This window comes from Chrysochloris asiatica, unplaced genomic scaffold (genome assembly GCF_000296735.1).
Source record: "Chrysochloris asiatica unplaced genomic scaffold, ChrAsi1.0 scaffold00143, whole genome shotgun sequence".
In the NCBI taxonomy this organism is placed as follows: Eukaryota; Metazoa; Chordata; class Mammalia; order Afrosoricida; family Chrysochloridae; genus Chrysochloris; species Chrysochloris asiatica.
The window spans coordinates 5,552,336-5,565,625 of NW_006408661.1; the positions used below are offsets into that span (position 1 = coordinate 5,552,336).

Sequence of the window (13,290 nt, forward strand, 5' to 3'; positions counted from 1 at the left end):
TTGGAAAAGCAGCAGCAGCAGAGACAGCAAGGCAACAACTTAAAGAGACAGAGCAGGTGCAAGTTTGCCAGCCCATGGAATGAGTAAAGCTGGAGGCTGACTTGCAGGATGTGTCCATTGGGCATTTATAGACTGGCTAAAGGAGTTTTGTAATACAGCAGGGCAAAGGCCAAGGGGCTACATGACTGAGAGGCCAAAGATCAGAGCAAGGCATGCCTGTAGTATGGCAGAGAAGAGGCATTCCTGATCAGGAGGATTGCTGCATCCTGAGTTGTTTCTGATCCTGAATTGTAACCAGTTCACTTCCTTAATTAACCTCATAACCGTATTTTCTATGAGTTCTGTGTGGTCATTGCAACAGATTATCAAACCCAGATGTGAAACAGAAAGTTCTTTGGGAGGGATGGATGGTTGGTGTCAGAATAGGATAAAGAAGGTTATAGGGGGAAAGGTATGCCTGACCTCATATAAATTGACCTTGGGCTAATTTTGAGTTTGATTCTTCTTCCCCCATGTGAAGCCAGAGGAAGTCAGGCATGGCCTGCCTGCCATTTTTACAAGGAGACTCACCATTAGACCTGACCTCTCTGCTGCTTTGTAAGAAGAATCAGCTTAAGGCTGATTCTTGTGAGCAGAGGTCAGATATGCCTCCACTCTCCAAATTTTTACCAATTCTACCACCAACTACTCCTTCCATGATACTATCTACTAGGTTTTATAATTTGTTGTAATGGTCACACAAAACTAAACAACACTCACAATTACGGGGCTTATTAGGAAAGTTGTTGCTGTTGTTGTTAAGTGCCATGGAGTTGATTCAGACTCATAACGACCCTATACAGGGTTTCCAAGGAGCAGCTGGTGGGTTTGAACCACTGACCTTGTGATTTGCAATCCAGTGCTTATCCTACACCACCACACCAGGAACTCCATTAGAGACGCAATAGGTTACATACAATTTAGGATCAGCAGTGCTCAGGATAGAATTCTTCCATAAGGAAAGCCTCTTCTCATTTGTGTCAATAGCACACTTCTCTCTGGCCCTCAGGCTGGTCCTCACCCTGCTCAGGCAAATGTTACAAGGCTCTTTTACCTCTAACAATTAGTGATCAAAAGCCGGTTACTCTGCCAGCAAGCCATTACTCTGCTTGAATGCACTCAGCTTTCTTACTGTATGGATTGGGAAGCACTGCGCTCGCTCCTGCCCATCTCCTGGTTCTTCTGCCTCTGCTGCCACGACGACAGTTTTGCCACTGCATCTTGCTGTCTCTTGCCAGCTCCAGCAGGTATTACATCTGTCTCCTGCATTAAGGAAGCTCTGCACAGGGATCGCAGGTCCAAATGACACACTCCACTCCTGGCTCTTGTTTGAAGAGCTGCCTCCATAAAGTAGAATTGACCTTAATGATGCAGAGGAAGCAAAACTTTCAGGGCTTTCCTTTGTTGCTGTGGCACTACTCCAAATGAGAAGAAACTGTTGTAAATATATCCATTAATAATCAAAACAGGGAATGTATGAATTATGAAGTTAAGAAAATTGGAAGTCATTTAAAATAAAATGGAACACATAAAGATGGCTATCCTAGGCATCAGTGAGCTGAAATGGACTGATAATAGCCATTTTGAATTGGGCCATCATATGGTTCTCTATGCCAAGAATGACAAATTCAAAAGGAATGGCCTCCACATTCATTATCAAAAGAACATTTTAAGACTTATCAATTTCAGACTACAGAAGTTGGTAGAATTCTTCAATTCCTTCATCCTTCATTGGCTTTAGCGGCAGGTGCATAAATTTGAATAGTAGTCATACTAACTGTCTTCCTTGTAGGTGCATGGACTTTTTCCTGTCATTGATAGCATTGCCACTTTGAGTGAGAACTGACTCAACAGCATTTAACAACAAGGATTAAGGTGGAACTAAGGGATAAGGATTAAGGTAGAGCTAAGCAGATCTGGTAGCTTAGTGGTTACGAATTGGGCTGCTAACCTCAAGGTCAGCAGTTTGAAACTACCAGCTGTTCTGCAGGAAAAAGATGAGACTTTCTGCTCCTGTAAAGATTTATAGCCTTGGAAACCCTGTACAGGGTCGCTATGAGTCGGAACTCCACGGCACACCACCACCACCGCCAAGGAGTAAGGATTAAGGTTGTTATTGTTAAGCACCATAGAGTCATTTCCAACTCTTGGTGACACTATATAGGGTTTCTGAGGAGCTGCTGGTGGGTTTGAACTGCCAACCTTTGGTAGCAATCCAATATTTATCCTATAGTGTCATACTAAGGATTAAAGATACCCCCATCTGACTAGAGGGTTTGACTCAAGTCACCACCTTAGGGCATGATCTGAGTCCAATATATAGGAATATTTGGGCAAAGCTTGTTCTCTGACCCTGGATCTTCTCTTGGCTCATCACAACTAACCTTCAGTTTGTGGGACTCATAGCTTATCCCATGACTTGATTCATCAGTTCCCACAGCCTCCTTCATCAACAGCCTGCTGATTCGGGTTCCTCAGCTCACACATGAACCTCTAAACTATGGATTTGGGAGCTGCCAGCTTCACCATTGTGTGAGACATTTCCTTTAACAGTTAGGAGTTTTGTGAGACATTGCAATTTGTAGCAGAACCCTGGAACATGAGGGAGGAGACAAATGGTGATTTATATCAAGGATTATGGCATGATATATAATATGGTGAAAAAGTCAGACATTTGGGATATCTTTAAACTTCACCTTATAAGCATCAGCCTCATTCTGATATTTCTTACAAAAAAATATTTATGCACCGTGGCCAATTCAGTTACCTAGCATGCATGTGAAAGCCTGACAATGAATAAGGAAGACCAAAGAAGAATTGATTCATTTGCATTATGGTATAGACAAAGAATATTGAAATTACCATGCACGGTGAGAAAAGACAAATCTATCTTGGAACAAGTACAGCCAGAATTCTTCTTTAAGGTGAGGATGGTAAGACTTCATCTCTGATAACTTTGGACATGTTATCAGTAAGGACCAGTTCCTGGAGAAGGATATCATGCTTGCTAAAGTAGAGTGTCCTGTTGTGGCATTGTAGAATAGGCACTCAACCACAAGGTTGGTTTTGAACCACAAGGTCGGCAGTTCAAATTCACCGCCTGCTTCTTGGAAACCCTATACAGGGTCACTATGGGTCAGAACCAACTCGACAACACTTAACAATAACAACGACAAAGTAGAGTGTAAGTGAAAAAGAGGAAGGTTTTCAACAAGATGGATGGACGGACGTAGTGGCTGCAACCACGGACTCAAACATACCAATTCTGAGGCTGCTGTAGGACTGGACAGTGTTTTGTTCTGCTGTGCACAGGGTCGCTTTCAGTTGAAACTGACATGATGGCACCTAACAACAACAACACACACTCATTTGGTAGGAGTTACAAAGGGCCATATCAAGTAAGTCACTGTACCACATAAAATAAACACTTAAATAGATAAAGCAGTTTTAGAGGGAAGTGCCTCTGATATTCAGATCCCAGCTGGACAACTTCCCCTCTTTATAGTCTGCTGTTTGCAAGCACTGCAGCATAACATTTTGTCCTGATTTATTTTCTTAGAAAAATTAGTGGCCATGACTTTTTTGATTTGCTGCTATTGTTGTTATTGTAAATATTTGAGGGGGCTTCAAAAGTTCACGGAACAATTTCATCGTCTTTCATTTCAATTTTTTCATAAACTTTTGAAGCCCCCCTCATGTAGATATGAAAGCATGTGCCATTTCTACAATCTTCACATGGACAGTTATTGATATTAATAATGCTCATCAATTTGTTCAGTCATCACTGTAAACCATTCCCCAGTTTTCCTATCAGCCTTAACAGAATATCAGTGTCCCATAATTTTAACTTGTTTTTAATCCTAAAGAGGACTGGATACACAAATGTGTGTGCATGTTATACTTGGACAATATGAACTGTTAAGACGTTGACACTGTTTATATTTAACTGCTCTTTGTTTTCTTTCCATACAATGCACTTTTTTTCTTCAACTGTTCTTCAACCCCCTCTATCTCCTTACAAAATATCCAACTTTGGACACCCAAGAATTGCATTATATATCAACATTCAAATTTCTTTACTCAAAAAAAGTGACCAGTTGTATTTAGTGTAGGTAGTTTTAATAATATGCACGCTTCCTGTAGTATTTGTAATGACATCATTTGTTACTAAATGTTGTTTATTTGATTGTGAACTGTTTGAGAAAGGAATATTGTCCCAAATATCTTTGAGCTCATGTGTCTTAAATGCCATTCAATTGGTGTGATGCTGTAGGATAAGAACTGGACTGGTAACTGCAGAGTTGGCAGTTCAAACCCACCAGCCACTCCTTAGAAACCCTATACAGGGTTGCTTTGTGTTGAAACTGACTAGCTGGTACTTAACAATAACAACTTAACCCAAACCAAACCCACTGCCATCAAGTCAATTCTGACTCATAGTGACCCTATAGTTAATGAACTGTACATATTCAGTGAAGGATTAATGATAATACATGCATGATCCCTATATTTTAGTATATTGCTTGTGAGTATATTGTTCTCTTTTTAAACAAAGCACTAATCTAGGGGTTGTTGTGGAGGCATTTTGCAGATGTGGCTAACATCTATGATCAGCTGACTACGTAAAGACGATTATTCTTGATAATGTGATGGACCTTATCCAGTCCTTTGTCTCAGAATCATACACCCTAGGGGATTAGTCACAGGCTACCAATAATTTAAAGTCTTCAATCTGAAGAAAACAGATGAAATAAGAGAGAACTGCAAAACTAAATCCTAGCTCTAGACTTTGGATTTCTCTTTACATAAGAACACAAGAATAAGTTAAAAAAAAAAAAAAATCTTTATCCTACATAGAACATTGTGATGTCGCTTTTCTGAGAGTTAAAATCATATATACTTGTATTTGTAGACTCCTGGAGTGGCACTGTAGGATCAACACTGGACTGTGAACCACAAGGTCAGCAGTTCAAATCCACTGGCTGCTCCTTGGAAACATTATACAGGGTTGCTATGAGTTGGAACCAACTTGATGGCACTTAGCAACAACAACAACAACATATTGCATTTGTGTATTTTTATAAAGCCATTGTGGTGGAGGTGGGAATGTACTTTGATTAGGCTGGAGAATGGGTAAAAGGAAATTAAAGGTGATGATGAATTTGCAGAGATAGGAACCCAGTTCTTTGGAAGACAATGGTAGCATCCTATAAGTGATTTTATTTTTCTTTATTTCTTATTACTTAAATATAAGGCATGTTTTCCTCTACTTTATATGACTAAATAAATGACATAAAATAGACCAACATAACTACTCATCTACTCTAGCCCAAATCTCTTATTATAAAAGTTTTTAAAGCAAATAAATTTAGCCTTCAAAAAATAAAACAAAAACCCTCAGTCTGATAATCCCTTCAACAAATGGTGCTAGAAAAACTGGAATTTCATTTGCAGAAGAATGAAACAAGACATATCGCACACCATATACAAAAGTTAACTCAACATGGATTAAAGACCTGAATGTAAAATCTAAAACTATAGAGATCATTAGTGATAAAATACAGACAAATTTTGGTGTTCTGATCCATGGTATGATTACATTATCAAACATAAATGAAAACACACTAACAGCAGAAGGCAAACTAGATAACTGGGGTCTTTTAAAAACTAGATATTTGTGTGCATTGAAAGATTTCATCAAAAGAATAAAAAGAGAACACACATACTGGGAAAAAATGTTTGGCAATGACATATCAGACAAGGAACTAATCCCTAAAATTTATAGAAAACTTCAATACCTCAACAAGAAAAAGACATTTAAAAATGGGTGAAGAATATGAACAGACACTTCAAAGAAGAGTGTCAGCAGCCAAAAACATATGAAGAAATGCTTGCAAACTTTAGTCATTGTTTTTGTTGTTAAGTGCCATCGATTCCAACTCAGAGCTACCCTGTATAGGGTTCCCAAAGAGCAGCTGGCCCAGTGCTTTATCCCACAGCCCCACACCAGAGATGCAAATCAAAACAACAATGAGATATCATTTCACACCAGCATTAATAACAAAGTTTAATAAAACCACAAACAGCAAATACTGAGGAGGGTGTGGACTGGGACCCTCCTATACTGCTGGTAGGACTGCACAATGGTGCAACCACTATGGAAACTGTGTGACACTTGCTCAAAAAGTTGGAAATAGAAATCACATATAACTCAGTAATCTCTCTACTTGTTATATATCCTCAAGAAATAAGGACCATGATATGGATATATATATGCACACCCATGTTCACTGAAGCACGATTCACAGTAGTAAAAAGATGGAGTCAGCCTAAATGCCTGTCAATGGAAGAAGGCATAAACAAACCTTGGTATATACACATAATGAAGTCCTAAGCAACCTTGAGGTATATCCATAAATCTATGGAGGTTTGACAGAGGATAGTTATACATAGATATTTACCTTTGCTGCAAACAAATCCATGAATGCGGTAGAGCACCATGTTGTTATTGTTAAGTTCTGTTGCATCCATTCCAAAACTCTGAGGAGTGGCTGATGCATTTGAATTGCTGACCTCGCAGTTAGCAGTCCAGTGCTTATCCTACAGTGCCACACAGTGTAATGCAATGGAGCATTTGTGTTGCTAAGTGCCATCAATTCCAACCCATAGCGACCCTGTGTAGGGTTTCTGAGGAGTGACTGGTGAGTTTGAACTGCTGACCTTGTGGTTCAAACCAACTTTGTGGTCCAGTGCATTAATTCAGTGTGCCACAACAGGGCTCCTAATGGAGCATTTGTTGTTGTGAAATGCCGTTGAGTCAGTTCCGACCCATAGCGACCCTGTATAGGGTTTCCGAGGAGCAACTGGTAAGCTTGAATCTCAGTTCAAATGACTTTGCAGTCCAGTGCATTAACCCACAGTGTCACACTATGAAACCTTCTTAGATATTACCAAACACCTTGAAGAAATAAGTTGTGGGACCTGGGACTCAGAACCATACTCTAGTGGCACACCATGGTCAATTGGCATAAAATAGTCCACAAAGGCAATGTTCTACATTCTTACTTTTGTAGTGAACAGGATCTTAAAGGCTCATAAACAGCTATCTAAGGCACAACATTGTCCCTTCCTGAGCATAGGAAGGGAGAGAGATGAAAATTGAAGGCAGTTGGAATCAATTAGTACAATTAGACCCGAAGAATTATATAGGTGCCTGGCTACCACTGCCAACTGCTCTGAAAAGGATCACATTAGAAGATAGAGTGGGAGAAAACATGGAACAAAACTCAACATTATAAAAAAGACCAGGCTTAACTGGTCAGAAAGAGACCAGAAGAACCTGAGACTGTGGCCCTTGGTCACCCTTCAAGTCTGGAACTGAGCACAGTCTTATGGATCAATTTCCAGCTAAGGGTATAAAGGTATATAGGGGTTAAAACAACACTAGTGAGATATGCACACATTCTATGTATACATAGAATGGCCAACCATTGAAGATTGAAAGGGCAGAATTTACCTAAGGACAAAATTCAGAAGGGTTGGGAAAAGAGGAATGGAAGCCAGCATCACAGGGATGAAGTGGGAGAAGTGATGTTACATTGAGCGATTGCAATCATTGAGATGAAACGAAGCATATGATTTGTTGAATGTAAAACATGATGTGAATGTAAACCTTCACTCAATTCACAAAAAAAGTTAACAGAAAAAACACAAAATTCCCTCTGCCTGCTTTCCTGTACTTTCATACAGTTTCTTTTCTTTCTGGAAAGGAAAACAAATTGTGTTTATAGTTTCCTTTGATCAAATGCTTCACATCTTTACCAATCCTAAACTATAAACAACTGTGTCTGATAAATGGCCTAAAGGTGGCTGTTTTTATGCTTGTTTTGAAAAATAAGTCCCATATTGTAAAAATGGCAGAGTTCTTATGGTTTATGACTGAACATAGTTAATTCCCGATCCGTGGGAGCATGTTTGTATTACAATGATCCTAATTTACCCATAAATAAATTATTCTCCTTTGAGGCCCATAATAAATATAGTTTTAATTGCAAGCCAACTGTTATAACCTAAAATTAGACAGCTTTGGTACTCCTTTGCCAATGGGAGGAGGTGTTTTGGAATATTTTAGTTGAGATTTGCTATGGCTTCAGAGGCACTTTGGGAGAGAAAAAAAAGGCAGAGGTATTTTTGATGAGGGCTAACAGATTTAAGTTGTACAAGCCTTATTTCTGGGTCAGACAGAAGCCATGTTCAACTGTTTTTCATCAAGCTGAAGCGTGGTGCCCAGCCATGTCTTTTATCTTCACTTTTATTTTGAATCTCCCGGCCCATTTTCGTAGATGAAGTCAAAGAGGGTGAGTCAAAGACTGCCCTCCTGCCTTGTTCCAGCACTCATACTTCCTTAATTAGTAGAAACGGGACCCACTTAGAAAAGACGTTTGCGCCCTTGTGACGAAGTACCTTCAAATAGAGTCACTGACTAAAAAAGAATGTAGGACAATCTTACAAATTAACTTGAACACAAAGGAATACAGGCCATGTGTGCAATTAGGTTGACCCCAATAAAAGGGAGGAACAAGCAGAAGAGGAGGCTTCCTGTTTCCATCAGGACATCTTTCTAGCCCACTTCCTACACACCACTTCCACACTCTCTCAAGCTGAGTGGCTTTGGGCAAGTCTTGAGACCTGTTTCCTCATTTGAAAAATAGGGAGATTAGCCGTATTTGTGCTCCCTTCCATGGCGCAGCTGGTACAGGGAAGGACTGTTGAGTTTCCTTATATAGCCATCTTTAGGTCGCTGGTTCGTTTCTGGCTTAGGTCAATCTTGTGTGGTCATTCTTGGGTTGCTGTTTGGAGTCCCTGTGTGGCACTGTAGGATAAGCACCAGACTGCAAGGTTGGTTTGAACCGCAAGGTTGGTGGTTCACACTCACTAACTGCTCCTTGGAAACCCTATACAGGGTCACTATGAGTTGGAACCAATTCAACAGCACTTAACAACAACAACAATATTTACCCTACTGAGTTGTTTTAAGGATGACATAAACTAACATTTTATAGCTTATCCACACACAAGGGTGTTAATAAATAAAGCTGCTGTCCCTTTCTTCCCATTCCCTCCAGGAGGTGTACTCTTCAATAAGTTATTTCCCAGACCTGCTTTATATTTGTTCCCTATTTTCTCTGTACACACATTTTCTGTTTGTGGATTGCTGAAGAGCTGTTACACCAGGCAAAGTTTCATTTTGAGAAAAAAGAACTATTTTCTAATATGAACTCAAATCCCTGTAAACCAAACAACAATAAAAAAACCCAGTTGACCCCAATTTATGGTGCCTCCCATGTCTGTGTTACTTTAGTGTGAGTTCCTATGGGCTGTGAAAAAAATATATAAACATTTAAAATAAATGGCTGATTTTTTTTGAAGCACTTTGTCATGCCTTTCTCCAGAGCTACCTCGGGGTAGACATGAGCCTCCAACTTTTTGATTATCAGCAAGCATGCTGCACTACCTAGGGACTCTATTCAAAATATTGGTGGTGGTGGTGATATGCCATGGAGTCGATTCCGACTCATAGCGACCCTGCATAGGGTTTCCAAGGCTATAAATCTTTAGAGGAGCAGAAAGCCTTATCTTTCTCCCACAGAACGGCTGGTGGTTTCGAACTGCTGACCTTGAGGTTAGCAGCCTGATTCCTAACCACTACACTGCTAGAGCAAGACTGCTAAAAGATAATAAATCCATCTCTGATGATTATTATTTGCCGACATCTACTTCAAACTTTTAAATTGATCATTGTTTTAAAAAGACTTTTATTACTTCAGTATTTATTTTAGAGGTGTTCCTATCTATAGTGTTTTGGAGTGTGGTGACTTTGTAGGATAAGCACTGGACTGCAAACCACAAGGTCAGCAGTTTGAGTCCACCAGCCACTCCACAGGAGAAAGATGAGGCTTTCTGCTCCCACAAAGATCCACGGCCTCAGAAACCCTATCTAGGGTTGCTATGAGTTGGAACTGACTTGACGGCACTTAACAAAATAACATATTTGTAGTGTTTACCTGGAGTCCTGGTGTGGTGCCGTGGGATGAATCACTGGACTACAAGGTCAGTTTGAACCACAAGATTAGCAGTTCAAACTCACTTGACAACAACAGTGTTTGCTTATTCACAAGCCTTAACCCCTAAACGAATATGACAGCTCTTTGAGGCCAAAAATTGTGTCTGATTTATCTCTGCAGACAAGACAGTGTACACAGTAGGACCCCAACAAATATTTGTTTAAATCATATATGTTATTATTTGGCATTTATACTAAGGACTGCTGCATGATTAACATTTTACATATACTGACACAGTAGGAGTCCCTGTAGGCTATAGAGAAATAGAAGTAAATTTTAATATATACATTTTAAACCATGCTCCTGGAATATGTTTGTAATATACATAAGAGATTATTATTAATGATGTATAAAGATTCTGGGGAAAAGGAAATGTGTATATAATACTAGAGATTATAATCATAGTATAGGAAAAAGTTCTAGGCAGAAAGCCAGGAAGGGGGGAAAAAAAAGCGTGGGTGATAAGGAAGAATAAGACAAAAAATGGGAATAGCAGGAAATAATTAGTATAAATAATGTGACTTTATAGGTTGAGTTTCTGCCTTCAGATCATTTTATTTGGACTCTCACCTCTGGATAGATAGAAGCTAATTACACTGAGGCACAAGCATCTGATGATTAGGAGCCATGAGGCCATAAAGAGAATATCAAGACTTGAAACCAGGCTTTTGAATGCTGCTGTTGAAGCACTAGTGACAATTTATAAAGTTGATAAATATACAAAAAAGAATAACTTCCTTTTGGTGAATGGTAACAATTGTTAACAATAGCTGACTTTTATTGAGCGTTTACTTTATGTGTTAATTTGTTTAATCTTCACAATACAATGAGCTATTACTCCATTCTGCAGATGAGAACACTGAGGCAGGTGGTTAAACAACTTTCCCAACATTACATGGCTCCTAAATATTCACAGTGGCGTCCTGGTGTGGTGCTGTGGGTTAATGAGCTGGACTGTAAAGTTGGTTTCAACTGCAAGGTTAGTGGTTCAAGCTCACCAGTAGCTCCTTGGAAACCCTATACAGGGTCACTGTGGGTTAGAACTGATTCCATGGCACTTAACAACAACAACAACAACAAATATTAACAGTGGAAGAAGAATTTGTAACTAGCTCTTTGGTTTCCAGCTGCACTTCTAATCTGTTCACCTCATTCTGACCCTTCCTTATCAGCCCAGAAAAGAAATTGAAGTAGCAAATTGAGTCACCTATTTGTATTCAATAGCTTCAATGATTGTTGGCATAGCAACCAATCATTGTCTGCTCTTGTTGCTAGGACAGAAGCACTTATTTATTGAGCACTTACTCTGCATGGTTTAATTTTATTCTCAAGCCTCCTTTAGCTGTTGGCTTTCTACAGCTGTGGAAACAAGGTAGAGAAGGTAACTTGCACAGGTTTACACAGGAACTGGAAGAGCCAAGAATTCAGTTTAGAATTTTGTGACTCCAACGATTCTTCTCTGAATAACTGCATAGAAGCAAAAGTCCCCTTTACTTCTCTCCCAGGTACAGCTCCCACTCTCCTTCCACCATTGTCTTCTATGTGCCCAGAGGTTGCATCCTCGTTAATGATAAGGCTGATTCTAGTTTCCTTCCCCACAGCCATGTCCACTTTCTTCCTTGCTAAATAGAACCATGATTGTGTTTGTTGCATGACAAGCCAGGAATTGGTTTAGGCATCAGCATGTGTGTGCATTTCTGGCTAATAAGATATGAGGAAAAGTCTGCTGGTGTGGGGCATTTTCAAAATTTTTCTTTTCTCTTAAAAAGGAAAAGGAGTGTTCTCTTTCTTCATTCCCCTGCCTTTGGAGATTGTTTGGAGCAGATGTCTTTTACAGCCATTTTATAGCCATGAGGGAACAACATAAATTAAGAAAAAAACAACATGCTGATAAGGAACAAAGGCTGGAAAGGTCTGATCTTTGATACCATCCTTGAGCCACTGAATTAACAATTCTGGAATCTCTCAACCTTGGGATTTCTTGTCATGTGAGGTCATAACATTGCCTTACTGTTTAAGTTATCTTTGTAGGGGTTTTCTGTTACATAGACATTTCAATTATCTTAACAGATACAATTAATATCACCAAGATTACCATCATCATCATTAAACACTATCATGAGGCACACAGCATGCACACATTATCTTATAGTTACTTTTTATCACTCTCAATTTATAGATGAGGAAATTGCTGCTCAGAGAGGTTAATCCATCCAAGGAGCCACAGTTTAAAAGTGGTAGTACAATTATTGGACAACTGGTGTGGTGCTATAGGAAAAACACCAAACTGCTAATCACAAGGTTGGAGGTTGAACCCACCAGCTGCTCCTAGGAAACCCTATACAGGGTTGCTGTGAGTCGAAACTTACTCAACAGCACACAACAACAGTACAGGTACTTTACTTTCTTCTTTATTAATACTGCAATAAAACACAAGGTTTATGATCTTAATTTTATTGACAAGGAATCTGCAGTATAAGAGATTAAGTTCTGCCCCAGAGCTAGTAAATGCAGTGTTTATGCAGCAGTCTTTTTAAATCCAAGCCCGTGTTCTTTCACCGTGACTAGCTAGGCCTCCCACTTCACTGACACTCACACTCTGGCAAGATGCCTTGTTCTCAGTCTTTTCTTTAATGATTCCTTTCCCACCCCATACCTATTTAATGCCCGAATCCTTGCTTTCTCCTGGGGGAGAGCAGATGCTGTATGCAGGGATGGGTTCCCCAATAAACTAGGTAAGCACAAGTTTACTTATACTTACTTACTAATCTGTAGTGGATAATTTCTTTTCTTTCTTGTTGTTGTTTTTTTTTTTTTAAACCACATTATAGATTCTGCTGCTAGGTATGGCTAACATCTGTCTCTCTCTGTACCCCACAACACTGTCCTACAGAATCAAAGCCTATTCAAATTTACAATCCTTAACAAGGATGGACTATCCACCCAGTAAGCAAAGTAAGCGAAACTGTTCACTACAGATTAGTAAGAATAATTATTGGATAATCTTCCCTTGACTGAACTACTCACAAGTGATAGAACCAATCTATTACTGGTGTAGCACTGGAGGTACTCACTCATCTCTGCCAAGAAATTTGGCTACCTAGCCAACTGACGGGAACAGATCCAT

The 13,290-nt window shown here is 39.5% G+C and overlaps 1 pseudogene; it reads left to right on the top strand.

Moving 5' to 3' along the window:
• The first annotated feature begins 536 nt into the window (after positions 1-536).
• The window catches only part of LOC102830763, a 115,580-nt pseudogene continuing 102,826 nt past the window's right edge, over positions 537-13,290 (top strand).